This window comes from Microcaecilia unicolor, chromosome 10, assembly GCF_901765095.1.
Source record: "Microcaecilia unicolor chromosome 10, aMicUni1.1, whole genome shotgun sequence".
Lineage (NCBI taxonomy): Eukaryota > Metazoa > Chordata > Amphibia > Gymnophiona > Siphonopidae > Microcaecilia > Microcaecilia unicolor.
The window spans coordinates 107,948,627-107,976,573 of NC_044040.1; the positions used below are offsets into that span (position 1 = coordinate 107,948,627).

General features: G+C 45.5%; 1 protein-coding gene across 1 annotated transcript in view; it reads left to right on the forward strand.

Moving 5' to 3' along the window:
* The first annotated feature begins 311 nt into the window (after positions 1-311).
* Positions 312-27,947, forward strand: part of LOC115478324 (cohesin subunit SA-1-like) — a 241,134-nt gene continuing 213,498 nt past the window's right edge. The window contains exon 1 of the mRNA XM_030215627.1: positions 312-438. The gene's annotated coding sequence lies outside the window, so the exon portion shown is untranslated. The remainder of the gene's footprint in view (positions 439-27,947) is intronic.

A 27,947-nucleotide genomic window follows, 5' to 3' on the forward strand; every position in this document is an offset into this window, starting at 1 on the left:
TGCAAGATGATAAGTGGGATTGACAACTGCTACAGCTACACTTAAAGTTGTCTTTATTTTACAACCTGAGACTGGGTACTTGTATATCAGTAGCTTCTTTGAATCAAAACAAATTCTTTCTTGCAACACTTGTGCGACTGCCATCCGAACTCTTAGAAGTACGCATGCGCATAAAATTTACGCGCGAAATTTTTAAACCTCTTTTCCTGTACTTTTTTCTTGATAGGGTCGCGCGAGTTTTTTGGATGACGCATGCGCAATGGTATTTCAACTCCTCTTCGCCTAATTTTTATCATTCCGTTTAGTTCTATTTTCCGTAGACAGTTGCTAAGTAGTGTAAGTCCAGCAGAGGGTGGTCGCGTTTTGGTTTGTAGTTGCGCCATTTGCTTGTGGAAAATGCCACCAGATGGCGGCTTAGGATTGCTGCTCTGTTGAAAGGTGCGGTTTTGTTTCTCAGCTTTTATATTTTCTTTATATTATACATACTCTTACCTTTTTTTTTTTTTTAACTGTTAGAAAATTACAACTGCCTTTAAAAGCCATAAATAATAATAATAATAAGAAGAAAAGCGTTGCAAGCAGAACGGTTGGTAGTGGAGGGTGCTGAGATGGACCATAAAGGTGAGCGTGTGGCGGTTTTTTTTTTTCTATTTGGGGGTTGGCTCTGTATTTTTTTCCGATGGTGGAGTAGGGGCCGAAATCGCTGATTAAAGATGGAGGCCGGGAGGCGACCATGGAACTGGTTGGCCGCCGCCATTTCTCCTGTTTTCTTAGTGTAGTAGTTAAACATTTAACTTAAAGGCGTCCTCTCCCGCCTTACCTACTCCACAGCTAACCTTTTCTCCACAGAAGTCAGCTTACTGTACGCGGTAGCAGACAAAGGATTCCGTTACTGTGTTTTTCCCTTCTTGCTTCCGCATTGTTTGCGGATTATTTAATACTGCGGGGGATTCGTACTTTGGGTGCAGCCTTTGGGGTTTCCGAAATGCCTCGCTTGAACCGATAGTAGCGGGGCAGTAAGGCATGGAATCTTGCTTTCTCTCCTACTTCTACTGGTTGGGAAAGCGCTGAAATATGGTGTAAAACGCTCCTTGAAATTTTAAACCATGGCTTTTCTTTTTGTTCACTATTGTTTGGATTGCATGCTACTATGTTTAATTATAACTTGCTTTTATTTAACAGTGATAAAACAGAATTTACTTAAAAATTAGGCTTCAGCTTTAGACAAGCATAACTGGATTTCAGTTGCCAAGTTAGCTTCATTGGAGAAGAGGGTGTACATTACTTAAATGAATTATGAAGGTGGATGTTAATTCCACCTGGGATCAACATGGACTGTTAAATGCAAGATAATTATTTATATAGGTTGAGGTTGCTTGGATATAGTTTTAATATAGGAATTCATGGAAGGTGTTTCTTAAAGGAAGCCATTATTTGAACTTCTGGAAGTTGAGCCTTCCATATTCTTGTGACCCACAACTTTTTTTTTTTTTTTTTAATTTGGATCGCCATAGAAATGTTTAAACTGAATAAAAAAATAATTTGGTATCGAAAATATTTTTTAAAAATTGTAGAGGCTGTACATTGGGTCCTGAATGACTGTGAAATGAATTCCTTGTAATTTCTAATGCGCACAAGTCTATTTATTAAACGGTTATTATATTTATTAATCTGAAATTGGCAGTGTTGTAATTCATTTTTTTGTGTGAAGTGTAGCTTGCATCTAATTACAAAGAACTGCAGAAGTCAAATTGTATTCTTTTGCTTTTAAAGTAAAAGGTGTGAATTTTGTTGTTTTTTTATAATTTATTATAAAATACTAATAATCTGGTTCAGATCTGTTAGCCTCTTTTAATATTTTTTAGTCTCTCTATGAATGAAATGACTGAAAGTGTATGGTGTTCTCCATGTGAGAGTTAAATGAAAAGTAATGCCTCCTCCACCTCCATAATTTATCAACAGATGGCAGCACCAATGCGCTATATGTATTCACTTGTTCTTTGAAACCTCTTCCTTCACCTCAGGTGGTAAGAAGTTTGTGAGAAGAGGCTGTTTTGCTATTGCTTGTGAAATGAAAGCGTGCAGTGAGCACTTGGTGCGGCTCAAGCAAAGTACTGTGATAGAATTTCGGACTTGAAGATAATCATCAATAGAAATAAAACATGGAAAAGAAAATACCTTTTTATTGGACATAACTTAATACATTTCTTGATTAGCTTTCGAAGGTTGCACTTCTTCTCTAATTAATCATTTAATCTCTGCTCACCGATTGTATCCAAGATCCTGCCATGACTATGTCATAGCAACACGCTGTAAGCCACATTGAGCTTGCAAATAGGTGGGATAATGTGGGGTACAAATGCAATAAATAATATTAATAATAAGCAAATGAGGTACATTGACAGTATATATAAGTGAAATATCAAAGCATTTCAGTGGTAGTCTAACAGGATGGGGGTGGATAGGTGAGAGGAGGGTGACAAACAGAGCAATACAACTTTTATGGTTTATAATGGGCTAGAAAACCCAGATCTAGTCCTGTCTGTTGAGTGTCAAAATATTCAATCATTCTGACTTCAAAGGTCTTACATTCCTGTATTGTTTCTTTCAGGATTCTTACTGTGAAATCACTGGTACAGTGTTCTGGTTTCACTTATATGTACTGTCATCTACCACATTTGTTTATTTCCGATCTGACGAAGAAGGGCAACCTTCGAAAGCTAATCAAGAAATGTATTAAATTATGTCCAATAGAAAAGGTATCATCTTATTTTCTTTTCCATGTTTTATTTTGTTTTATTTCTATTGATTACCTTTAAAAGTGGACTAACATGGCTACCACACCTGACTGTTGAAGGAATACCTCCAGTTGAAATTCACTGCTGCATGCAGGTGGTTTTATGGTGATGACTGTGTTGATATGAGTATTCTGTGTTGCAGGGACAAAACAATGTAGAGATTCTGGACTACGAAGGACTGATTTGTTTGATCAAAAATAAAATGGCTGATCAAACAAATCAGTCCTTCATGGTCCAGAATGGCTGATCTGTTACTCTAGTGGACAAGTTTTGCACAACAAAGGTTGCTGAAATCATAAAGGACAATAAGAGGGCCACTCTCAAGGATTACATTGCAACTCTGAAAACTTTTGAAAGAATGATTGAAGAGTGTTCATAAGCACAAGAAGGGAATTTTGTTACAACATGACAATGCTCATGGAACACAAAATACCACAGAGGTAATTGCAAAGATGGGTCTCAATCTTGCACCATCTGCTATACAACCCAGACTTGGTACTGTGTGATTTTTTTTTTTTCCGTCTTTTTCCAAAATTTGAAGGAATATCTTCGGGTGCATCTGTTTCTCAAATGAAGAGATGGAAAGGACTGAGCAACTGGTTGAAGAGACAAGATGCAGTCGTTCCCCCCCCCCCCCCCCCCCAAACAGCTTAAAAAAAATAGTCCTCCATTGGTAGAAATGTGTAATGAGTGGTGGTGACTATATCATGAAGGAGCAAGTCTAAAGTATTATTTTTTTTTAATTACAATATTTTTAAACATAGTAACATAGTAGATGACTGCAGAAAAAGACCTGCACGGTCCATCCAGTCTGCCCAACAAGATAACTCATATGTGCTACTTTTTGTGTATACCCTACTTTGATTTGTACCTGTGCTCTTTAGGGCACAGACCGTATAAGTCTGCCCAGCACTATGCCCGCCTCCCAACCACCGGCTCTGGCACAGACCGTATAAGTCTGCCCAGCACTTTCCCCGCCTCCCACCACCGGCTCTGGCACAGACCATATAAGTCTGCCCAGCACTATCCCCACCTCCCAACCACCAGCCTTGCCTCCCGCCACAGGCTCTGGCACAGACCGTATAAGTCTGCCTAGCACTATCCGTGAAAAAATACTTCCTGACATTTTTCTTGTTTGCCCCCCTTCAATCTCATTTCATGTCCTCTCGTTCTACTGCCTTCGCATCTCCGGAAAAGGTTCGTTTGCGGATTAATACCTTTCAAATATTTGAACGTCTGTATCATATCACCTCTGTATCATATCACCACTGTTTCTCCTTTCCTCCAGAGTATACATGTTTAGTTCAGCAAGTCGCTCCTCATACGTCTTGTAACGCAAATCCCATACCATTCTCGTAGCTTTTCTTTGCACCGCTTCAATTCTTTTTACATCCTTAGCAAGATACGGCCTCCAAAACTGAACACAATACTCCAGGTGGGGCCTCACCAACGACTTATACAGGGGCATCAACACCACCTTTCTACTGCTGCTCACACCTCTCTATACAGCCTAACAACCTTCTAGCTACGGTCACTGCCTTGTCACACTGTTTCGTCGCCTTCAAATCTTCAGATGCTATCACCCCAAGATCCCTCTCCCCGGACGGTACCTATCAGACTCTCCCCGCCTAACACATACGTCTCCCGAGGATTTCTATTCCCTAAGTGCATCACTTTGCATTTCTTCGCATTGAATTTTAATTGCCAAACCTTAGACCATTCTTCTAGCTTCCTCAGATCCTTTCATGTTTTCCACTCCCTCCCGGGTGTCCACTCTGTCCAGATCTTTGTATCATCCGCAAATAGGCAAAGTTTACCTTCTAACTCTTCGGCAATGTCACTCCATAAATATATTGAACAGAATCGGGCACTGCACCGATCCCTGAGGCACTCCACTACTCACCTTTCCCTCTGAGCAAATTCTATTCACCACCACCCTCTGGCGTCTGTCCGTCAGCCAGTTCCTAATCCAGCTTACCACTTTGGGGCCTATCTTCAGCCCGTCCAGTTTATTTAAGAGCCTCCTGTGGGGAACCGTGTCAAAAGCTTTGCTGAAATCTAAGTAGATTACGTCCATAGTTCGTCCTCCACCATAACAAAAGTTATGGTGGAGGTATTACTTTTAACTTTACTCTCATAATTCTCTGGGCATCTCCAAGTTAGGTGAAGATGCACTAAAAAATCGTTAGAGCCCTTCCCTTACCGATTCCCTTAACGAATCGGTAAGGGAAGGGCATGCATCAAGGAATAGGAATGCAAATGGGCTGCTCCATTGTAGCTCACTTGCATTCTCTATTCCATCGGTAAATAGTTGCCCGTTGAGCATGCGCAGAGCAGCCAAGCGTATGCTGGCTGCTCTGCACATGCCAAGAATGTCCTTTATGGACGTGCTTCACTTAAAATAAAAAACAAAAAAAACTCCAAAACTTAAAAAAAAACTGTACCTCGGACTGAAAACCTGCACAGCCACAGCAAGAGAGGGCTCAGCAGTTCCCCTTTCACAGGCTCCCTCCCTCCGTGTGTGTTCGGGATCCAAGAAGAAGGCACAGCTCCCTCCTCCAGGTCTATCTCAGCCAATCACAGCGCATTTAGCTCGGCTAAACGCGTTGTGATTGGCTCAGGGACTTCCAGGTCTCAGCTGAGTGAAGCACTTCCAAAAAAGATGTTTTTATTATTGCGGGGGGGGGGGGGGGGGGGGGGGGGAATGAAGGCCAAAATGGACGTCCATCCAAAAAAAACCCCATCCATTTTGGCTGTCATCCCCCCTCCCCCGCAATAATAAAAACGTCTTTTTTGGCAGTGCTTCACTCAGCTGAGACCAGGAAGTCTCTGAGCCAATCACAACGCGTTCAGCCGAGCTAAATGCGCTGTGATTGGCTCAGAGACTTCCAGGTCTTCCTTAGCATCCCTCCGGACTGGCCCAGAATGTGACTGATGGGTTGTGTACGCCTTCCAAAAGGTGGAGACTGAGAAAAAAAACTGTGACTCTAGGAGCCAATAAGAGCCCTTGGCAACCATCCAGTAATCTCAGTCTCCAGCAGGTGGAAGGTGGGGAGCCCTTCAGTCTCTCTATTTCTTTCTGTTTGATGTTTAAAGTATTCTTTGACTTTCTTTCTGGTTTTGCTTCCCTGTGCATTTTGAAAAAAAAAAATCTGCTTTGAGGCTGAGGCCCGTGTGGGTCTCTCTGAGCCTCGGGGGTGCCACACTTGGAAGGCCGAATCCCTCCCCCCCCCCCCCCCCCCCACCCAATCTTCCCTGATGCTGGCTAATTTTGTCTCTGCTAGCCTGTTTTGCTTTTTAAAGCAATATAACATTCCTTGTCATCAGGCAGATGAAGACATTGCGTATGGGTTGTGTCCATCAACCAGCAGGGGGAGATAGCACTCAACTTTTCACAGTGCCTCATGGTCAGCCAGCTCCACTGCCTCTTCAGTATTCTCTATCTCCCCAAGCAGGGTGGCTGCAGCTTCTTCAAGCTCCATCAGAAATCTGCCTGGGGGTGGCTCCTGGCTTGCCAGTTGTTAGCCGGGGGTGTTAGAGGCTATAGCAGCTTCACTTTGAAGGCACATAGGTTAGCCCTTTCCCTGCCTTACCCATGCCCCCGTGGATGTGGACATATTAGCTTGCTTTTCCCTGTCCTTTCCCACTCAGTGGATGCAGGCACATTGGTTCGCCTTTCCCACTCATCTGAGCCTCCGGAGGTCTTATTACCTCTGCTTTCCTCACAGCGTTAAAAAAAAAAAAATGGAACAGAGGTTTTCCTTTGATTCTTCTATGGGACTGGAGCTGTGATACTCGGTCCGGTGAGGTAAGAGTGTTTTCTAACTCCTCCGGGGTGGGCCCGTGATCGGGGCATTTTTGGTGCGAAACCGCCATTTTTAATTTTCCCACCGTTTTCGGCAGTGGCTGCAGAGAATGTAAAGCGCTGTTCCCGGTGTGGCAAGCGCAAATCAGCAGCAGGGCTCTGTAAATCGTGCTGTACAGGTGTAAGAGCCGGCCCGAGCATGGCGAGCGATGATTCTTCCCGCTCAGAGCTGGCAGCGGACGCCATTTTGAATTCTCCGCATGGCGCGGCCTCCGTAAAGACGGAGAGCCCTGAGCCCGGGGGGGGGGGGGGGACCTCGAATTGAGGCTATTCAGGGAGCGGCTGGCCCCGGACGGGATCTGGGTGCCCAGGGCGAGTTTTTTCTCCCTTGATTTTGTGTTATTATTGCATAAAGCATACATGCTGAAAAGAGCTCTCCCTCAAGGGTCGTCTGAGGCCCCTTCTATTGTCCACCCCCCCCCCCCCCCGGTGGATTCTGGCCTGGGACTGCCCGCTGAGGCTATTTTCCCTGATAATTGGCATAAAGAAAAGCGTAGAAGGGCTAATTCCCCTTCAGATTGTGGTGCACCTCCCCCCCCCCCCCCCCCCCCCCCGTGGTCGGGCTGTGAGGATTCGGAGAGTTCTGGCAGGCCTTCGTGGTCTGAGGAGCTAGAGTCAGGTGCAGAATTACCACAGGATCTGGATGATCCCTCAGCAGTGAGGATTTTCCACCGTGATGAGCTGCCAGCGCTTATTTCAGATGCCCTACAGGTCCTTTCTATTGAAGAGCCTGACAGTGGCACGGCCTCCTCTGTGAATCCTAGGATGGCTAGTACCAAAAAGCCTGCTCGAGCCTTTCCTTTGCATGACTCCATCCAAGAGCTTATTTCCGCTCAGTGGGCTGACCCTGAGGGACCTTTGAAAGTTTCCAGGGCTATGGGGCAATTATACCCCCTGTGTGAGGAGCATTTGGCTCGCTTTGCAATGCCTAAAGTAGATGCCCTAGTAATTGCGGTGACAAAGAGAACTACCCTCCCTGTGGAAGGAGGAGTTGGCCTGAAGGATATACAAGACCGTAGGCTGGAATTAGCACTTAAACGGTCCTTTGAAATTGCAGGTCTTACTGTTCGGGCGTCTGCATGCGGTTGTTATGCTGCTAGAGCCTGCCTGGCGTGGTTGCAACAGGCAGTGGAACAGCCCGGAGATGGAGCGGAGCCCTTCTCGGATGTGGCTCCTCGGCTGGAGTTGGCCTTATCCTTTTTGGCTGATGCCCTTTATGATATTGTCAGAGCTTCGGCTAAACAAGTAGCAGTGGCAGCTCGCCGTCTTATTTGGCTATGAAATTGGGCAGTGGACATGGCCTCTAAGCAAAGGTTGGTGAAGTTGCCCTTTCAAGGCCTTCTCCTATTTGATGAGGAATTGGAAAAATAAATTGTTAAAGGCCTGGGAGATCCTAAACCCCAGCACTTGCCCGAAGATAGGCCGAGGCCTTCCTCCAAGGGCCAGGCTGTCCACTCCTCTTATAGACCTCGCTTCCGTCAAGCTAGAAGGTACCGCCCGGGGCGTTCTGCTAGGTTCACTTCTCATGCCCGTTTTTCAGCAGAGGAACTCCTTTCGCTCGGACAAGCGTTCCACAGCCACCGGCTCTAGGCCCGGAGTTCAGGGGCGACCCTCTCAATGATGGTGCGCCGGCCCCCTTGCTTCCTGTCATTGGAGGACGTCTTTCCCTCTTTGCCGAGGAGTAGGCCAATATTTCCTCAGATCAGTGGGTTCTGGACCTGATCAGAGATAGCTACAGAATAGAATTCAATGCCCCAGTAAGAGACTTGTTTGTGGAGTCCCGATGCAGTTCTGCTGCCAAACGGGCGGCGGTAGAGGGGACTTTGCAAGGTCTGATCAGTTAGGGGCCGTGTCCCCGGTACCTCCTGCCGAACATGGCTACGGCCGATACTCCATCTACTTTGTGGTGCTGCGAAAAGGTGGGTCTTTTCTCCCTATTCTGGACTTAAAAGAATTAAACAAGTCCCTGAGAGTGCGGCATTTCCACATGGAAACCCTGCGCTCCGTCATTGCTGCGGTACAGCCAGGAGTTTCTCATGTCTCTAGACCTGAAAGAAGCTTACTTGCACATACCAATTTGGCCTCCGCACCAGAAATTACTGAGGTTTGCGGTGTTGGGAAAACATTTCCAGTTCCGGGCCTTGCCTTTTGGCCTCGCCACAGCTCCCCGCACCTTTTCGAAGGTAATGGTGGAAGTAGCTGCTTTGCTCAGGCGAGAAGGTATCAGGGTTCACCCGTACCTAGACGACTGGCTCATCAGAGCAGACTCTGTAACAGAGAGCTATCAAGCTACAGCCAGAGTGGTCTCAGTACTTCAATCTCTAGGCTGGGTCGTCAATATGGCGAAAAGTCACCTGACCCCCTCGCAATCTCTAGAATATTTGGGGGCCAGGTTCGACACAGACTCGGGCTATGTATACCTACCCGAGCTAAGGCGGTGCAAGCTTCAGAATCAGGTCCGTCTGCTCCTGAGGATGCCCCGCCCGCAAGCTCGGGACATTGTCCAGCTGCTGGGATCGATGACAGCCATATTGGAAGTGGTGCCCTGGGCGAGAGCGAACCTGAGACCTCTACAGTATTCCCTACTTCAAAGATGGTCTCCAGTTTCTCAGGATTATCAATGCAGACTTTCTTGGCTCCCTGCGGCCCGACTCAGCATGGAGTGGTGGCTCTCAGCATGCTGCGGTGAGGAATGCCGCTGGTGCTCCCTGATTGGTGTCTAGTAGTGACAGATGCCAGCCTGAAGGGCTGGGGCGCACATTGCAAGGGGAAGCATTCCCAGGGTCTATGGACACCCGAGGAGTCGGAGTGGTCCGTCAACCGCCTGGAGTTGAAAGCGGTGTTTCAGGCACTTCTGGCCTTTCAAGTGACCCTGGAAGGATTGGCTGTCAGAGTGATGTCGGACAACACGAAAGCAGTGGCCTACATAAATCGACAAGGCGGCACTCAGAGCAAAGCGCAGGCCGAACAGATTTGCCACTGGGCCGAGCTGCATCTTCAGTTTCTGTCGGCAGCTCACATTGCAGGTCAGAGCAACGTGCAAGCCGAGTAAGCAGGCATCAGATCGATCTAGCATAATGGGAATTAGCAGACGAAGTATTCCTGCAGGTATGTGCCAAATGGGGCAAGCCAGTGATGGATCTTATGGCGACAAGTTCAAATGCCAAAGTCCCTTGCTTCTTCAGCAGACGAGAGATCCTCGCTCGGCAGGGTTGGATGCCTTGACTCAGCCCTGGCCTCCGGGCCTACTATATGTGTTCCCTCCGTGTCCCTTGATAGGGCGCGTGCTCCTGCGGATTTGGCTGCACCTAGGAGAAGTGGTCCTTATCGCCCCAGATTGGCCCAGGAGGCCTTGGTATGCGGACCTCCGACAGATGCTAGTGGAGGCTCCCCTTCGTTTACCTCTGGTACTGAACCTGTTGTCACAGGGCCCGGTAGCCATGGAGGACGCCTGCCGCTTTGGTCTTAATGGCATGGCGATTGAGAGGGTGCAGTTGAGGGACAAAGGCTATTCAAACAGTCATTTCCACTCTCCTGCAGGCCCGAAAGCGTTCCACTTCCGTGGCTTATGCCAGGATTTGGCGCCAGTTTGAGTGTTGGTGTGCTTCAAAAGCGATCACACCCATGCGGGCTCCTGTCTCGCCGATTCTGGACTTTTTGCAGGAAGGTGTACAAAAAGGCTTGGCCTATAATTCCCTGCGGGTGCAGGTGGCAGCGTTGGCCTCCCTTCGTGGTAAGGTGGAAGGCGTGTCTTTGGCTGCTCACCCAGATGTGGCACGGTTTCTTAGAGGGGTGCTTCTGCTCCGACCTCCAGTGCGAGCACCCTGTCCAGCTTGGAACCTGGGGCTAGTTTTGAAAACCCTGCAGGCATCTCCTTTTGAGCCGCTTCGGCGAGCATCGGAGAAAGACTTGACACTGAAGGCCGTTTTTCTGGTGGCCATTACCTCGGCGAGACGGGTGTCAGAGCTCCAGGCGCTGTCCTGTAGAGACCCATTTCTGCAATTTTCAGAGTCCGGAGTCACGGTTCGGACCGTGCCTTCCTTTATGCCTAAGGTGGTTTCAGCCTTTCACTTAAACCAGCCTATTTTCTTGCCCTCTTTTTCAGAGGAAGAGTTTCCAGAATCTTTTGGGCAGCTGCACCTTTTGGATGTGCGCAGGACTCTGCTGCAGTATCTGCGAGTTACTGTTTCAGGACTTCTGATCATCTGTTTGTTTTGCTATCCGGTTCTCGCAGAGGGTCTCCAGCGTCTAAAGCCACTGTTGCCCGCTGGCTCAAAGAAACTATCTTTTCAGCTTATCTGCTGGCCGGCAGGGTTCCGCCTGTAGCCTTTAAGGCACATTCTACTAGAGTGATTTCTTCCTCTTGGGCTGAAACTGGAGCACTCTCTCTTCAAGAGAGATGCAGGGCAGCAACATGGGCTTCTAAGCTCTCCTTTGCCCGACATTACAGGCTGGATGTGGCTGCCAGGAGGGATGCGCGTTTTGGTGCACAAGTGCTAGCGCGTGGTGTGGCTTGCTCCCACCCTATCTAGGGATTGCTTTGTTACATCCCGTACGTAATGGCTTCATCTGCTTGATGACAAGGAAGGGAAAATTAGGTTCTTACCTTGGTAATTTTCTTTCCTTTAGTCATAGCAGATGGAGCCATGAGCCCTCCCTGTATGATTGTCTGTATGCTGTGAATCTGTTTTTCAGGTTCTGTTCTACTTTCCTGACGTTCCTTCCTTGGGAGAAAGTTGGAAAACAATCTTCAGGATTCATGTTCAGTTTAAATTTAGGAGGATGTGTTCATTCCCTCCAGCATGTTTTTTATTTTGGAGGATGTGTTGATTCTCTCCAGGAGGCGCGTGTGTTCCCCTCCAGTTCTATAAATAGGAGGATGAGTTCATTCCCTCCAGGAGGATGTGCATTCCCTCCTTTATGAGTTCATGCCCTTGTGATGGGCCATCGTTCGCTGTGAGGAAAGCTCTTGTGATTCCCATTGCGGTTTGCCATACTGCTTTGGAAGCTTCAAATACTGAAGAGGCAGTGGAGCTAGCTGGCCAAGAGGGCACTGTGAAAGTTTGAGTGCTCTCTATCTCCCCTGATGGTTGATGGACATAACCCATACGTAATGGCTTCATCTGCTATGACTAAAGGAAAGAAAATTACCAAGGTAAGAACCTAATTTTCCCTTTCCATACCAGGATATTTCCTATATGTTAGCTATACGTTTGTTCTTCCACAGGCATGGGGGCAGTAAGGATGTTATCATAGGTACATGCCACTCTCACCTGTTTAACTTTGTGTCATGAAATCATAGTTGCAGGCTACTCTTACATGACAGTCATCTTCTTATTTCCTCTGTCCAGGAGTTCTTGCGGTTTTATTTTTAGATGGTTATGCTTTTCATTTCGCCTCCCTTCTATATCACTCTCACAGCAAGGCATGTGAAGTAGGGGTCTCCCTACATAGACTCTTGGATCTTAGACCATTTTCTCTCTTGATTCTTCCGAATGCAATTTTAATTTCCAGTTCCTAAGAATGGATCTCCCTTCCTCCTATTTGGAATCTCACTGCCGTCAAGCGCACTCTCAATGTCTCAAATCTTTATCACAAGAACCTAGTTCCTAAGAAGGAATTTTCCTTCCTCCTATTTCAATTCTAAATGCTGTCAAGAGCGCTCTCAAAGTCTCAAGTCTTTTTCATGAAAGCCTTCGATCCATAGTGAAGCTTCGTGCAGCACATTTTTTGATACAAACTTTTCTGCATATTTCTCTTAGGAGACTTTCTGAGAAGGATAGAGCCCGGTGTGAAGGAAGCTAAGCAGGGTCCGCCCGGGCTGGGTCCTGGAAGGGTGACCAGCTCACAATGCGCAATAATGTCCCGTCTCAACACTGTTTTCCAATCTCTAAAAGTTCATCATAGTTATGCTACCTCTCAGAAAAGGGGAGATTCTTCTTCACTCATGGCGAGTCAGCTAGCTATTTAAAAAAAAAAACAAAACCCTAAAAAACCTCTTGTCAGCAAGTCGCAGACCGAGAAGTGCAATTTTTATGGTTCTCAGGATGCCTAGTACTGGTGGCCAAGAGTCGTCTAAATATTTCACAGTCTCCACAATATTTTGGGGTTACGTGCGACATAGTTGCAAGGTTTTTTCCCTGGGCAATTGCCTTTTGCAGTCTCATGAGCTGCACTCCCGTGTTCTGAAGCATTTGCAGCTTCCCTTTTGTTTTTTTCCCCGAGACTGCTGCTCTTCTTTTCGGCATTGGTTGAGTAGGACATTTCTCCAGGTATTTGGTTGTTACTTCCAGGACTACCATGTGGTCTCTTTACTTTGCAACTTAATTTTTTCCTTCTTGGCTCTTGGCATTCGGTTTGCTTTCAGGATTACCATGTGGTCTCTTTACATTGCAACTAGGGGACTGTCAGTCGCTCTCGGAGCAAGGAGGTATCCCTGAGGGCTAGCGTTTTATTCTGAGCACTCTGTCTTTGGTCAGCATTGTTGCCATGTTATGTTAGTCCGGAATGCTCTTTCTGTACTCTCATAGGACTGTTATCATCTTAGGTTGATCTCTGGCAGGACTGTTTCTAGCTTATGTTCTTTCAGAATGGTCTTCGGTCTCCTGGTAGGTCTGTTGCCTTCTTAGGCTACATATTGAGGCCCCTGGTAGGTCTCTGGTCTTCTTGTGTATTGAAGGTACATCTTTTCCTCGGACAGTTCTACTATCTGGTCATTCTGTTTCTTTACAGGGCTTGCATGTGCCCGCCTTTACACGATTGACATGTATGTCATTTTATTTTTGCATGTTTTCATGGCTGATGTCTGTTTTATTCAAGGGGAGTCATTTGTATGGATCTACCATCTGACCAGCCCTGTAGCATGCCATCCCCTTCTGGCATGGTGGCCTTCTCTTCAGGTCGGGCATTTCGCTTAGATGTTTGGATCTCAGGGGCGTAACCCTTATGTTTTTTTCCTTGCAGATATACCAGGCTGCATTTTAGGTTGTCATCTTGACTTTTTATGGAGCCGGGGGGTTTTCTGTTTTCTCTAGAGGACCTTCTCTCTTCCCCAGTCTGGCCTCTTTGTTTCTCTCTTGCTCAGGCTGGTGCATGCTCTCAGTCTGGGACAGGCATTCAGCCTTGCTAAGCAGGATGGCATCTTTTGTAGTTGCAGTATTCTCTTCTCAGCTTTTAGCCTCTGTGCCTTAGTGACATTGCCAGAGGGACAGGGTGTTATTCTTCTTCGCACGATAATTCAAAATCATCTTGTTTCCTTTAAGGTTTCTTTCTCCTTTCAGACACTGTTAGTAGCCATGGCTTCAGCTAGCAGGGTCAGAACTGCAAGTTTCTCTCATACAGGTTTTCTTTTTTTCCAAACGGCTAGTACGTCTAGGTAAGAGGTACTTCTTCACCTGGGTATTTCTTTTTCACTCTACCGTAGTTTCCCATTTTTCATCTTTTCCAATCACTTTTTTCTTACTGGTCTGGACTCTTCTACTGGCGTTCAAGATCACAGGAAATTATATGCTTTATATATGCTTTACATATTAAAACAGTTCTTATATATTTAGAGAGCTGTTACAAGCTATTCGGTCCTTCCTTTTGGTACTTCTAGTCAAGGTAAGGTTGCCGTTGTTTCGGCCTCACTATATCTCGACGGATTAAGGAATTCATACCTTCTATTTGTCTACTCACTGGGGGACCTTTTCCTGAGAGTGTTATAACATATGCTCCATCTTGAGAAGCGGGGTTCTTTCCTTCGCACAGCGATTTTTGGTGCACTAGGTGCACATTTTGTACAGTGCCATTTTGAGCTTAGCTTCATTCTCTTTTGATTGATATACACTCTACCTGTTCATTGTCGCCAGGAGGTGATCTATGCAACTCGGAGATGCTTAGGGGTTTGAAAGGGTCCCTCCCTTAAGGTTACTGCTTTGGTACTTCCCATCAGTCCAATCCTGGTCCGGTCCGGAGGGACGCTAAGGAAGGAGAAATTAGATCTTACCTGCTAATTTGCTTTCCTTTAGTCCCTCCGGACCGGACCAGGCTCCTCCCATATTTTGTCACTTTTTCAACGGGGTATTCAAAAAATAAAAATAAAAAATAAAAAAAAAAGACGTTTGTACATATATAGGTCTTTAAGTGGACATGCCACGTCTCTGGTCGGAGTTGCTGGTGGGTTCAGTTGCTGGAATATATATGTATGTATATGTTTATATATCTAGATATGTATAGAACTTTGAGGTCCTTAGCACTTCTGTGCTGAGAGTTGCTGGTGAGTTCTAATTCAAGTGAGCCATACCACTTCTCTGGTAGGAGTTGCTGGTGAGCTTTCCTACAAAAGGGACATACCACTTCTCTGGTGAGAGTTGCTGGGGTACCCAATTGCTGGTGTATATGTATATATATATATATATATATATATATGTGAACCTTTAAGTAAGCCATACCACTTCTCTGGTGAGAGTTGCTGGTGAGCTATAAGACAAGTGAGCCATACCACTTCTGTGGTGAGAGTTGCTGGTGAGCTCCAATACAAATCGGGCCATACCACTTCTCTGGTAAGAGTTGTTGGTGAGCTCTGATACCTGGCCTTGCCGGGTGCTTTGTGGCTGCTAGGATTCCATGTGGCACAGAAGTCTCGTATTTCTTTCTTTCCTGCTTTGTTAGTCAAATACTGAGGCTAGGGTCACATGGCCAGGGCTCTCATTGGCTCTCTAGTCTTAGAATTTTCTCAGTCTCCACCTGCTGGTAGGCGTGCACAACCCATCAGTCCAATTCTGGTCCGGTCCGGAGGGACTAAAGGAAAGCAAATTAGCAGGTAAGATCTAATTTCTCCTTATGGCTTAGGTGCTGGATTGTTGAAATTGCATGTGTTTTACCTATTATAGAACATTAGCATACGTCTGTAATTGTGTCTTACTGCTATCAGACACATAACAAGTAATACTTCCCCTCTCAGCAATGAGGAGGTGTTGGCCTAGTCTCTATTCCCGGTAGGCACTCAATTGACATTGTTTCAAGAGAGGTGGGCTCAGATTCTTGCGGATCAGTGGGTATTGGAGATTATTCAAGAGGGTTACACATTACAGTTCAATCTTTTTTTGTCCGATCCTTTCTTAGAATCTCCTTGCCTTTCTTGCATCCTAGCTGGAGCCGTCAAAGATTCTCCGTAGACTTCTGGCCCTTTGACCAGTTGTCTCCTGTCCTTCGGGCGGACCAGTGAAAAGGTTGTTACTCTATCCGATTTTGGATCTCAAGGCGGTCAATCAAATCCTCTAGGTGCCCTCTTTTCGAATGGTGACTTTGCGGCCAATATTGTTTGCAGTGTGGTCAGAGGAGTTTCTGACTTTTCTCGTTTTCGCAGTACCCTATTTTCGTTTCCCCGTTCGTCTGCTCCTCCTACGTTTACAGAGGTCATTATAGCTACAATTCTCCAAACAGAGGGCATTTTAGTGCGTCCTTAGTTGGACTATTGGTTGATCCGCGCAAAGTCTTCTCACAGGAGTCCGGTGACAGCTCGAGTGGTAGAATTCTTGCAGTCCCTAGGTTGGGTAGTCAATGTACAGAAGAGCCGTCTTCTCCCTTTTCAGTCGGTAGAGTATCTGGGAGTCCAGTCTGACATGCGGCAGAGCCGCGTGTTTTCTTCCACAGACCCTGGTACTCAAGTTGTAGGCTCAGATTTGTCTCTTCTTGCACAATTCAAGTCCGTCTGCAAGAGACTATCTACAGATCTTAGGCTCCATGACGGCGGCGATCGAGACGGTTTCCTGGGACAGGGCGCATATGTGGCCTCTTCTGAGGTCACTTCTGTCGAGATGGTCGTCCCAGAAGGATTCTCTTCATCAGACATTTCCACTTTCCTCCAAGTGAAGACCAGTCTGCGTTGGTGGCTTCGGGAGGCCAGTTTGACCAAAGGTATGCCTTTGGATCCGCCCAGCTGGACTGTGGTGACAAGAAATGCCAGTCTCAGCTGTTGGAGAGCTCACTGTCAGGGGCAGTTTGTTCAGGATTTCTGGTCACATTAGGGGGTTTTGTTTTCAATCAACCTGTTAGAGACCAGAGCGATTCGTCTGGCGCTCCAGTGTTTTCTTCATCTCCTGAGAGCCGAGCGGTGCGAGTAATGTCAGACAATGCCTCAGCAGTAGCATATATCAATCGGCAAGGAGGGATGAGGAGTCTGCTGTTGGAGCGAGAGCCGTCACTGCTGATTCAATGGGCAGCAGTTCATCTGGTGGCTCTGTCAGCGGCTCATGTAGCAGGCGTACTAAATGTTCAAGCAGATTTTCTAAGTCGGCACATGCTCGATCTGGGTGAGTGGCCGCTAAGCGAAGGGGCGTTTCAGTTGCTGGTCCAGGACGGATCTGTTTGCCTTCGCTCGCAATGCAAAATGTCTTCTGTTGTTCAGTCGTCGAAAGGATCCTAACTCGCAGGGCGTGGTCGCTCTTCTTCAATCTTGGCCAGCCGGTCTAGTGTATGCTTTCTCCTTCTGATAGGCCGTCTTCTTCAGAAAGTTGAGATGCACAAGGGAGGTCTGATTTTGGTGGCTCATGATTGTTCTGGTGGATTTTCCCTTCAAGCTTCCGGTCGTGGAAGATCTTCTGTCGCAGGGTTCAGTCATTCATCCGGATCTGCATCAATTTTGTTTTACGCTTGGGCTCTTGAGAGGGCTAAGCTGATTAAGAAGGGTTATTCTGCTCAGGTCATTACTGCTATGCTTCGCTCTCATTGTTGTTCTGCCTCTTTGAATTAGGTGCTTGCTTGGAGGATATTTGAGAGCTGGTGTAAGGAGTTTAGTTTCTCCTTTTAGTGCTTAGGTTCCTCAAAATTTTTTTTTTTTTTTTTTTGCATTGGTGCTTTGACAAAGTGCTTGCTTTGGCTTCTCTTAAAGTTCAGTTTGCGACTTTTCCTTGTTTTCGTGGTCGTATCCTAGGCAGGTCTTTGACTAGTCTTCCGGATGTTGTGCGTTTTTTGAGGGCAGTTAATCTTCATCCCCCCCCTCGCAATGTTCTTTTCTTTGTTGGGATCTGAGTTTGGTGCTTAAAGTTCTTACTAAGCCTCCCTTCGAGCCTTTGTCGTCATATTCTCTGAAGGACTTGACTCTGAAGACAGTATTTCTGGTGGCCGTTGTTTCGGCTGGACGAGTTTCTGTGTTGCAGGCGTTATAGTGTACATCATCCTTTTTGGAGTTCTGTTCAGATCGAGTAGTGTTGCGGCTAGTTTCTTTTCTCCCCAAGGTAGTAACTTGGGTTCATGTTTCTCCCGGTGATTTTGCCTCTGTTAGATTCCTTCTCCGGTTCAGAAGAGCAGCGGCGTTTGAAGTGTTTGGATGTCAAGTGGGTGTTGAAACACTATATCAAGTCTACTGGTGATGTTCGCCGCTCTGATCGTTTGATTATTCTGATTGGAGGTTCCTGCAAGGGGTTTATGGTTTCTAAGCCCACTATTTCTCGATGACTTAGAGAGATGATTGTCAGCTTATCTTCTTTCTGTGAGATCTGTACCAGGGCATGTTAAGGCCCACTCTACGAGAGGTCAGGCAGCTTCTTGGGCAGAACGTTGTCTGGTACCTCCAGAAGATACTTGTCGGGCGGCGACCTGGTCGTTGTTGCATTCTTTTTCTAAGCACTACCGTTTGGATGGCCTTAGTCGTCAGCAGGCTGCTTTTAGAGAGCGTGTTTTGTCGGCCGGGCTTCTTGGGTCCCTCCCATAATTTCACTGCTTTACTTCCCATCAATCACATTCTGGGCTGGTCCGGAGGGATGCTAAGGAAGGGTAAATTAGACCTTACCTGCTAATTTGCTTTCCTTTAGACCCTCCGGACCGGCCCAGATCCCTCCCTTTCGGTGTTCTGTGTTTGAGTTTTTCTTTGTTTGGAGCTGTGTTGCTAGTTTGTTTATTTAGTAATAGAAAAACAATCTACTATAATAAAACTCACCCTCAACGTTCTGAAGTCACTCAGTCACTCACTGAAGGGTTCATGGATTCATGGTGGTGAAGCCACAACACTGATCATGTCTCTCTGCCCCGCCCTCGCATGACGGACCAATCAGAAAAACACCCTCAACATTCTGAAACACAAAGGACCATCACAACACCGTTCCCAGGCAACACTAGGCAACGTAAGACGGACCAATCAGAGGAAACTACGTGACAATAAGGGAGGAGCATTCCCCAGCAGAATGGCTCATCTGTGCAGCACGGAGAGCACAGAACCACCGCTGGAACGAGAGAAGAATATTCCTGCTGTGGGTATGTGCAAAAATAGACCGGGGGAGGGGGCGGGAGAAATTTTTAAATGCCTAATGCCAGTACTGAAGAGTGCCAGAGGGCCTATAGCACAGACTATATTTGGGATCGCTTGACATGGAGTCAGAGGAGCCAGAAAACAACGTGCCCGTCACCATCTGGGATGTGGGCGAACAGGACAAGCTGCGGCCCAGCTGGAAGGATTACCCGCGACCCAGCCAGCAGCAAACAGCGACCAAGGAAGGGGGAGGAGTACTCCTTCCCTGCCTAGGAATCGCTGGAGACTGGCTGCCAAACTAACGAAACAACCGCACACCGACGCACCACCTCCATCATTCGAAAGGCATCCACTCTTTCTTCAACAGAAATGCAAACTAATAATACAAAACAAACAAAGAATACATGGTTTCTCAGGCGGCTGCAGGTAACTCCCCACCCCCTTCCTCTTCCCCTTTTGCTGAAGCGGCTAAGGACGTGCCCAACCATCCCCAGCCAAGCTGTCTCCCACCTCGGGGATTCCCCGAGCACCCGGAAAAAGACGGCGCTGATTCCTGCAGCGCATAAATGTTCCAGCATTCCCCTGCAGCCGGCCTGAAATGGAGCAAACATACCGGATCACCCCCCCCGACGGCCAAAGACCGTGCTCTTCTCCCTTTCGCCAACTTAAAACAACCATCCCTGTCCTCAGGCAAGCAGTCACCCACCTCCAGGATGCCCAGAACCCCAGCCCAACAGCACATTTCTCTTCCAGCATTCCCCTACAGCAGCCTTGAAACTGCCAAAAAATACCGACAAAGAACGTGCTCCTCTACCTTCCGCCCATCTAAAACAACACTGCTGCCTCAGCACAACACAAAAAAAAAAAAAAAATGGAAAAAAAAAACTCAATAAAGGCTGACCCCCCCCCTACAACCACATTTACATTTCACCAACAGAAAGACCCCCCTCCACAAACCTCCTTGACAGACAAAACCACACACACACACAATACAACAGAAACACACCCTCAAAGCCACACACCAATCCAATCCACTTTGCCAGCACAGCATATCCCCCAAGCAAAAAACAAAACAAAAAAAGACACACATCAACAACCTGCACACACACCGCACCCTCACGCACTCTCACACACACACAAAAAAAAAAACCACATGCTAGCGCCCGTTTCATTGGTTTCGGAAACGGGCCTTTTTTTACTAGTTGAAAAATATAAAAATTACAGGAATGTTTTTTTCTGTTTTGCTGAGATGTCCCGTTTTGAAGGACCATGATATGTTTATGGTTTAACTTTTTTATTGATGTCACATCCACAACATTTAATCATCAATAAGTCACCAATTTTATACTTCTATAGTCCATAACAGAAACTTTTACTAAAGTAACATCAAACTTTTACATAATCTTTTTACCCTCCCTATGATCTCTAAAGGCATCAGTGGAACCTCCAGGTCCTCAGTCATAGTTTAAGGATGAGACTTCTGCCTCTTTGCGTGAGTTTGGCTATATAGGGACTCCAAGTCTTTAAACATACATAGTAAACATAGTAGATGACGGCAGAAAAATACCTGCACGGTCCATCCAGTCTGCCCAAGAAGATAAATTCATATGTGCTACTTTTTTTTTTATTTGAACTGTCCTCTTCAGTGCACAGACCGTATAAGTCTGGCCAGCCCTATCCCCCGCCTTCCAACCACCAGCTCTGGCACAGACCCTATAAGTCTGCCCAGCACAATCCCCACCTCCCAACTACCGGTCCCGCCTCCCACCACCAGCTCTGGCACAGACCGTATAAGTTTGCCCAGCACTAGTCCCGCCTCCCAACCACCAGCCCCAGCACAGACCGCATAAGTCTGCCCAGCACTAGCCCCGCCTCCCAACCACCAGCTCTGCCACCCATTCTAGGCTAAGCTCCTGAGGATCCCTTCCTTCTGCACAGGATTCCTTTATGTTTATCCCACGCATGTTTGAATTCCGTTATCGTTTTCATCTCCTCCACCTCCTGCGGGAGGGCATTCCAAGCATCCACCACCCTCTCCGTGAAAAAATACTTCCTGACATTCTTCTTGAGTCTGCCCTCCTTCAATCTCATTTCATGCCCTCTCGTTCTGCCGCCTTCCCATCTCTGGAAAAGGTTTGTTTGCGGATTAATACCTTTCAAATATTTGAACGTCTGTATCATATCACCCCTGTTTCTTCTATCCTCCAGGGTATACATGTTCAGGTCCGCAAGTCTCTCCTCATACGTCTTGTAACGCAAATCCCATACCATCCTTGTACCTTTTCTTTGCACCGCTTCAATTCTTTTTACATCCTTAGCAATATACGGCCTCCAAAACTGAACACAATACTCCAGGTGGGGCCTCACCAACGACTTGTACAGGGGCATCAACACCTCTTTTCTTCTGCTGGTCACACCTCTCTCTATACAGCCTAGTAACCTTCTAGCTACGGCCACTGCCTTGTCACACTGTTTCATCGCCTTCAGATCCTCAGATACTATCACCCCAAGATCCCTCTCCCCATCCGTACCTAGCAGACTCTCACCGCCTAACACATACGCCTCTCTTGGATTTCTACTCCCTAAGTGCATCACTTTGTAGTTCTTCGCATTGAATTTTAATTGCCAAACCTCAGACCGTTCTTCTAGCTTTTTCAGATCCTTTTTCATGTTTTCCATTCCCTCCGGGGTGTCCACTGTGTTACAAATCTTAGTATCATCCGCAAATAGGCAAACTTTACCTTCTAACCCTTCGGTAATGTCACTCACAAATATATTGAACAGAATCGGCCCCAGCACCGATCCCTGAGGCACTCCACTACTCACCTTTCCCTCCTCCGAGCGAACTCCATTCAGCACCACCCTCTGGCGCCTGTCAGTCAACCAGTTCCTAATCCAGTTCACCACTTTGGGTCCTATCTTCAGCTCATCCAGTTTATTTAAGAGCCTCCTGTGGGGAACCGTGTCAAAAGGTTTGCTGAAATCTAAGTAGATTACGTCCATAGCACGTCCACGGTTCAATTCTCCGGTCACCCAATCAAAGAATTCAATGAGATTTGTTTGGCACGATTTCCCTTTGGTAAAACCATGTTGTCTCTGATCTTGCAACTCATTTTCTTCCAGGAAATTCACTATCCTTTCCTTCAGCATCGCTTCCATTACTTTTCCAATAATCAAAGTGATTTCCTTTTAAAGGAACCCCTGGCCTCTTGCGCCTCCCAAGTCATTAGTTGATACACCTGGTTGCGCCAGTGCCAGAATTCAGGTCTATCCGGAACAGTCCATTTTTGCAAAATTCATTTTCGTGCTAGCAAACAGAGCTTTCTACACAGCAAGACTTTCTCCGCTTTTAGCCCCCTGAGTGAACCAGGACAGTCCAACACCAGTTGTTGAGGTGTGCCTTGTGCCCTTCTCGGCAACATCAAGGAAAGAAAGGCCACCACCTGTTTCCAAAAACATCTTATAATCCCACATTCCCATAAACCATGGTATAGTGTGTTATCAGCTACATTACATTTCATACAGGTAGGCGAATCAATTCCTCCCGCTCTAAACAACTGTACTTGTGAGAAATATGCCCTGTGGATGACTCGATATGCACACTCTCTGTACCCTGCCCCACTAATTATTTGCAAAATTCCTTTGAGGTGTGCTGAAATATCACAGGAGGCGAGATCAAATCCCATATCCACTTCCCATCTCTGTCTGAGCTGTGTCAAATCTTTGGCAGGCGCCAAAGACCATAATTTCTTCTGGAGGCCAGAGATTGAAGGCAAAGTTTTTGAAGTTCTTGTATTGTGCAGCTGAGCCATCACTAAAGTATGTTACATATTTTATTTCTCCAATTTTGCTTTTCAAGAACGCGATTAATTTTTCCAAGAATGCATGTACAGCAACTGCATCATGCCGCAAGCTGTCACTTATTATGCAAACACTTATGCACTGAATTTCACTTGAAGTATCACGGAAGTACACAACAAATGGATGCAGTGTAGCTTGACTGTTTTCCCAGTGGAAACCTTGAACAGCATCTTGGACAATAAAGGAGTAGTTTTCAGCAAAGTCCAAGAGAACAACAATTTCACAAGGATTTAGGTTTTCTTTAACAGTTTTTAAGTATTGTGTCTGATGTTTGGAAATGTAATGGTGAATTGACAGGTTTGAAACTTTCAATGCAAGCTCAGATACAAAATCATCAACATACATCTGTTTGGTCTCCAGTGTGGTGCGATCTGTATGAACCCACTGCTTAAACTCGATTGTTTCACCTGGGTCAGCATCACTGAACACTTCTGTCAGGTAATTTTCAAGCACATCTTTACCTGGACATATTTCACACCTGTGAAGCATGCATTCTTTGCATTCCAAATTGCACACAGTTTTAGCCATCAGTGCTTTGTAATCTTCGTTCAGCAGATGGCTTCCAGTAAGCATAAGCTTCACATTTTGATGAATGACACAAACACACACTGAATGCATACCAGATGAGCCAACAGTGACACACCATTTTGGCCTTAGCTCACAAAATTTGGAAAAACCCACTTCTGGCCCATTTCGAGTACGATATGCAACATACATTTCTTTTAGATTGCTAAGCAGCAAGCGCTTTTGCATTTGAATTTTTTCAGTGCCAGTTCTGACAGAGACAAAATCTTTTTTCCCTGGGCACAGTCTACTGAATTCATCATCTTCAAAAAAGCCAAGAATATTTTTTTTCTGTTTCTTCTGGTAAAACTTTACCTTTCTTCTTGTCTGGTTTTGCCAGAATTCCACAAACTGATTTCAGATTTCTTGCTTTTTTTTAACCATTCTAGTTGAAACCATGAATTCTGAGGCAGTTCTTTCAATAGACCAGCTGTTTGGTTCTAAAGTTAGTATTTGCAGTTTTTCTGCATGATTTGCTGAAACTTGGACTTTGTTTTTCAACTCGTTTAGCAGGTCATCATAATCAGAACATTTGTCACATTTCTGACTGGTAGAAGGTTGAGTTTCAAACTCATTTAGGTCTAAGCCACCAGCAACTGCAAGATGATGACTCAAAGTATTTTGCACTCGCCTGATTTTGCTCTTGGTGTAGCCTCGTACATCACGCTTGCTGACTTTTTTGAACTTTAATGGAGAAATACCAAGAGATGTCAAACTTGTGTTCAACTTGCCAGAAATGTCACTGTGTTCATCATCTGCTGCTGTTGATGATGATAAAGAATCAGCAGCTCTGTTACTGACGTCTTTTCGACAAGATGGACATAGTTTCTGACCCGGCACAAATATTTTGCTTGTTAAGGCCTTTAGCTGGGCTGCTAGTGTGTGATTCAGCACTGTTAAGCCCTTTTTTGCATTATGACCACCTTTGGAAAATGGGTTACAGCAGGTTCTTTGCAAAAATTCAAACTTTTTCAACAGTAAGGATTCATGATGAAGGCAAATAGTTGATCCAGCATCGAAAAGTTGACCAGAACGCTCTTGTAACAACTTCTGTTGATCAGGCAGAAGCTCTTCAATTAATTTCAAACCTTTATTTTTATTGTATGTCAGTAAATGACACTCTGATGTACTTGAACAGCCAACTGAGCAAAGTGGAAATTCATCTGATCTTTCTGGATCCATTGATGACCATTAGCGTCGGTTCAACAAACGCATTTATTCTTGCAATCAGGTTTTCAATGGGTAAAATTTTACTTCAGTCTAAAGTGATTAATATCTTCATTTGTGGCATTTAATTCAATATAAATGAGCCTGTCGGTGCAGGTGCGAGTTTCTTCAACAAGAAGTATGTATACAATGGTTTCCACCCTGTTTTTTAGTTTACTTGAACACAGTTTTATAACATAATGTTTAAAGAAAACTTCTTTGGCCAATTATGATTGGTGAACCCTGTTGCAAGGCAGAATTGTTTGTTTCATTGCCCAATTGTATGCTTCTGGTACCTCCTGGCTCCTGAGTGTCTGTTGCTAGGCTTACTTTGATGCCTACAGTTCACTAAGAGGTCAAACTGTAGCAAGGGTGAAGAAACACCAGCAACAGACACTCGGACGCCTTGCAACAGGGTCCACCAATCATAATTGGCCAAGTCGGTCATCCTAACTGACTGCAGTTTTCTTTAAACCTGTTATGAAACCTGGCCTCATCCTTCCACATCCTAAAAAACATTCCTGTTTTTTAGTTTTCTTGAATACAGTTTTATAACATAATGTGTTCTTAATTTTAAAAAATTGGTGCTTTTTGAAAGAAGAATCACTTTTACTACACTTGTATCAAGGGTGTAGTGAAGAAATTACAGGCTGCTGCCTGCAAACATTTGAGGGTATTTTTGCAATCCTTATATGAAGAGACTCCAAAATGAAAACTACATATTCTGATAGAAGGAAATCTGCTCTTTCTAATGGTGCTAAAAGAAAGAATATTGAAGCTGTCCCACTGGAGATCAAGAGTATCAAAGATAGCCCAAAATGGGCAAAAATGCTTTTTATACCAACTTTGAACGCTTATAAATTTTCAACCACTTGAAGGAAAGTGCTGCAAATTGGAATGCCTCATTACAGCCGTGCATTTAGTACACCTACCAAAAATCAACCTGAAAGGCCAACTAGTTCAGAAACTACAGCAGCCTCAACATCGCTGTAAATTGATTTTTGCCGTTTTTTTGGCAAAGTTTGAGCCTAAACCATTCAAAAAGTAAGAGGACTAGGAACATGGGGTTTTGCCAGTTCATTAAGCACTAAAAGTAGTGCAGGTTCTCCAAATATCCCCCTTGTACTACTAAAACTTCCAGTTTTACAGCTTCTGGAAGTTGGCCCAAAATGTCATTTTTGCTCAGGCGACATTTTGCAACCCTTTACTTGAGGTCCCCTAGAACCTCCAATTTTTAGTGTTTTGAACTAAAAGTTTGCACAGCTTAGTTTATCATAAAGAAACTATGTACCAAATTTCATCAAAATCTGAGATGGTGAGGTGGGGACCCCTGGTCCACTTGACACGGAATGATTCAATAGGCAAAAGTGTCTCCCCAGCCTAATGACTCATTAGGGATCAACTGTTCCAGTGGTCTAATCACACCAGTCCGATCTACCACTGCCCCCAAGTTACTAAGTCCCAGTCGCACCCAATGTTGAAATATTGGATTCTCAATTCCGGGTAGAAAGTTCGGATGCCCCTGTATGGTTAGCAATTCTGTCACTTGCGGGTCTCCTCCCAATTGTTTCCCCAAAAATCTCCAGGCCCCCTGTAAGGGTCCCAACAGCACCAAACCTCTCATCCTCTGTGGCAAAGAAGATCTATCCCCCTGCAGAAGAGAAATCAATTGATACGGACTAAAGAGAGAATCCTCCTACTCTATAGGTGTGTGGTAGCTTGATGAGAATACCCAGTCCTTCACGTGTCGCAATAAACAAGCGAGATTATAATATTTAATATTAGGTAGGCCCAACCTGCCCTGGTTTCACCCTCCCATTAACAACTGCAGACGAATTTTTTGCTTTTTTATACGCCCAACAAAACTTCTTTACCATGCGATAGAACACTCTAATATCCTTCATCAATAATAGCAATGGCAACGTTTGCATCACATAAAGCCACCTTGGCAAAATTACCATGCGAATTAAGCACAGTCGCCCAGACAGTGATAGTGTCAAAGTTCTCCAAGCTTCCAGTTGCTGTTTGGTCTTAGCTATCAGCCATTATGCTATAGATCCCTCCCTGTCTGGGCTGGTAGAAGGATACCCAAATAACGAAACGATTCCTCCACCCATCTTAATTGGAACTGTCCTGGCCATGTTCTTCGAGTCTCAGCGGTAAGAGCTAATGCTTCAGACTTGTCATAGTTTAATTTAAGGCCAGAATAGGACCCAAATTCTTTAAATATCTCTAAAAGATACGCTAACGTCTCCCAAGGCTTCGTGAGTATGATTAACAGGTCGTCGGCAAAAGCCGCCACTTTAAATTCCTGGTGTTCGAATTGAACTCCTTTAATTGCCGGGCATGTACAAATGTCTCGGATCAGAGGGTCCAGATATAAAGCAAAAAGTAAAGGCGACAATGGGCATCCCTGCCGGGTCCCTCTGCAAATATCAAACTCTTCCGAGTACAACCCGTTCACCCACATCCTGGCTCGAGGTGACGTGTATAGTGCAGAGATCGCCCTCTGAAACCACCCCTGAAACCCATATTTGGCTAAGGTTGTAAATAAGGCCACTCCACCCGATCGAACGCCTTCTCGGCGTCGAAACTAATCATTATAGACGATTTTCGAGTGGTCTCCAATCTCTCCAGTGAAGCCAATATACTTCTCAGATTACGCGCCACTGAGCGCCCCTGAACAAACCCCACCTATACTTCGTGAATGATACCTGGTAACACTCTTCTCAACCTATTAGCTAGAATTTTGGCAAATAGTTTTACCTCTTGATTTAGGAGAGAGATTGGCTTATATGAAGACACCAGAGTGGGATCTCTCTCTTGTTTAGGTAGCACTATAATCTGAGCTAGATTAAGATGTTCTGGTAGCCGGCCAACCTCCACCCACCTGTTAAATGCTCTTGCTAATGACGGAACTATAGGATCCCCCAACATTCTGTAGAATTCTAATTTGAGATCATCTGGACCCAGGGCCTGAATCAACTTACTGTGCCCAATAGCCCAGCTCACCTCGTCATCAGTTATAGGGGCATTTAACATCCTACGATCTGCTTGTGTAATGCCAGGGAGGGCAATGTTTTCTAGATATAGCTCCCCACTAAGACCACTCTCCGCCTCTGACTCATACAATTGCTTGAAAAATGTTTGGAAGACATCACGTATCTCTCTGTCAGTGTGAAGCAATTGCCCCTTGTCATTCCTAATAGTTAGAATTTGTTTAGAAGTGTACCTAGGAGCAATTAAAAGAACCAACATCTTGCCCCCCTTGTTACCAAATTTATAAAGATGAAATTTATAATACGTATGGGATTTAACTGCACGCTCGTGTATCAATGAGTTCAAAGCACATTGGGTTGCTACTATATCTTGTCTAACACTTGGTATCGGGTTCACACTAAATTGTTTCTTCAAACCCAGTAAT